Consider the following 2,935-nt stretch of genomic DNA (forward strand, 5'->3'; position numbering starts at 1 on the left):
CTTATATTCTTCTGATGGGTATTCGAAGCATTCAGCCCTATGCTCCTTACCGCGTTTTGCGACAATTTGGAAGATTCCAGACGGTGCACAACGATGAAGACCTGAGTGGGCAAGTCATTGAGTTGGGCCCAAAGGCTGCATTCCCTGAAGGCCAAATCCGAAAGATATGGAATGAGTGCAGGTACCTCGAGCCCAAAACTATGGTACAAGACCGGGCCAGAGGTGAGGTAGATCCCAAATACTTGGTTTGGTTCAGTAAAAGGTTTCAAATCCCCGAGAGACCCGCCAAAAGGCCACATGTGCAACAATTAACAAGCGAGGCTCAGGTGCAGTGGGATTGGTTGGCTAAAGAAAAGGAGTACAGAGCTCGAATTGGAGCATTGGAAAAACAGGTTCAGGAGCTTCGGTTCGAAAACAGCGTGCAAGCCGCAGCTGACGAAGGTGATAAAAAGCAATTGGCCCAGGAGAATGAAGCTCTCAAGGCCCAAATTCAACAACTGAAATTAGACGCAAGGAATCGAGAAAGAAGTCTATCCGACGAGAGATTGATAAGAGGGTTGAAGAAACAAGTCCAGGACTGTTAGGAAGAATTGGAAAAATCCGAGGGAAGCATAGCAAAACTTCGGGCACAATGGGCAAAGAAGACCGAGGAAAGGGCCCAGTTTGTACAGCAAATGAAGAAAAACTATGAGGGAACCATCGCCAACATGAAAAGAAAAATAAACACTCTTGAAGAAAAGGCAGCCCGTCGGGAGAAAGAGCTACAGGCCGAGAGGGAACAATGCTATGAATTAATCGCTGATATGGAGAAGGAACTAAAATTGTTACAGGATCTTCACTTCCAGGATTCTTAGGTACTAGAGGCTCGCACTCAACAGATAAGCCGGCTACTCCAAGAGAAAGGTCAAATCCGGGAGAGAATCAGAAACATTGCCAACTACATTGTCATGAAGTGTCAGGCCGGTGAACGGATGGGTCATACCACATTCTTTGCCTCCGTGATGATATTTGTTCGCCAGGTTATGAACGATCTAGATCAGTTGCAAAGGGGTCTTGCACGCAGGCCCGCGGCGATGCCGAGTGATGCCCCGCGGGCCCCGGGATTTGAAGCCTTGATGTACTCTTGAGTCTGTAGTTTTCGTGTCTGGTTTTGTACTTTCTATTTCCAAGAAAGAAAAGCAAATAGTCTAGTAGCTTTGTAATTGCTTTTTGTTATTAATAAAAATTTGAAAATTCCCAAAAACAAATTGTTTCTTTATGTTTTGCATTTATTTGCAAGAACTACGCTTGGTCTGATTCATGCGGGGTCATGATACGTAGGCAATCTCCATAGGATTCGACCATATCTCTTAAAAATAAAACACGAGGGAAGGAAATAAAAGAAAACAAGAGAGGAAAAGAAACGCAAAAAAAAAAAAAAAAAATGAAGAATCGAGAGAAAACCATGGCAGAAGAACAGGGAAAAGGCAAAAACGAAAAAGAGGGAAAAGAAAATGAGAGAAAATAGGAAGAGAAAGAAAAGCAAGAAAAACAAAGAGAGGAAATCAAAAGAAGAAGAAAATAGAAAAGAAAAGCCGGGATGACACATGCAACCAGTGCAAACATGTAGACAACCGTTTAACTGTATAGGTGCATCACACCCCAATGTGCGATTACCTATCTGTTATTTGTCTCAAACTAACCGTGTGTTGCTGATTTCAGCCTAGCTTTTAGAAACGGTGGTTGGTTGTGGTAAGCTGGCATCGCATCAATACTTTACCAGATCGAAAGGAAGTGTGGAAATGTCTACAGAAATGACTTTGCCCGCAGTCCCCATCTCTGAAGATAGCCCCATCTCGGGGGTCCCGGCCTCTGAATCTTTTACAGCTGAAGAAAATCGGATCTTGCGCCTGCGACTGATGGAAATGTGGGATGCTTGGAACAATGGAAAGGAACCCCCAAGCAATATTCCCGGATTCCCAGAGTTATTCCCTAGAGTTGGAGGTGCTACTACGGTCCCTATCATTCATCCTCCTACCCCTTTTGGGCAACCTACCATGACCGCTCATTTCGTTGGAATGCCTTCTGAGGTTCGCCCCCAGGTGTTCCCAGTGGGAGCAATTCCTAACATCTTCACTGCTCCACCATGTCCTGCTACAACACAACCTTCGCTGCCAAGGCCTGCCTTTGATCCCTCAGCATTCACATTCCAAAACCCTGTATTTCCGTCAGATCCTCCTCAATATCCCACATATAATTACTCTCAGCCACCCCCATACGAGCCTACACCAGGGCAGGACAAAACCCCCAAAGACCCAGAGCAGGATGAAATGGCAAAGAGAATGAGAAGCCTCGAGCAGAGCTTGAAAAACATGCAAGGATTGAGCGGGCAAAAGAGTGTCTCATACACGGATCTATGTATGTTCCCTCATGTACACTTGCCGTCAGGGTTCAAAACACCAAAATTTGAGAAGTATGACGGACACGGCGACCCCATCGCTCACCTAAAGAAGTATTGCAATCAGTTACGGGGGGCCGGTGGCAAAGAAGAGCTGTTGATGGCATATTTTGGAGAAAGCTTGGTTGGTATCGCTTCAGAATGGTACATGGATCAAGATGCCTCGCGTTGGCATATTTGGGATGATCTGGCCCGAGACTTTGTTCGACAATTTCAGTACAACATAGACATCGCGCCGGACAGGAACTCTTTGGCAAATCTTAAGAAGAAGCCTTCAGAAAGCTTCCGTGAATATGCAATTAAGTGGCGCGAACAGGCGTCGAGAGTGAAACCTCCAATGGATGAGGTAGAGATGGTCACTGTTTTCCTCCAAGCCCAGGAAACAGACTATTTTCAGAATATGATGTCCACCATGGGTAAACCTTTCGCCGAGGCAATAAAAATCGGAGAGATGGTATAGAATGGGTTAAAAACGGGTAGAATCTTGAGCCAGTCAGC

Source organism: Nicotiana attenuata, chromosome 7 (genome assembly GCF_001879085.1).
Source record: "Nicotiana attenuata strain UT chromosome 7, NIATTr2, whole genome shotgun sequence".
Classification (NCBI taxonomy): Eukaryota; Viridiplantae; Streptophyta; class Magnoliopsida; order Solanales; family Solanaceae; genus Nicotiana; species Nicotiana attenuata.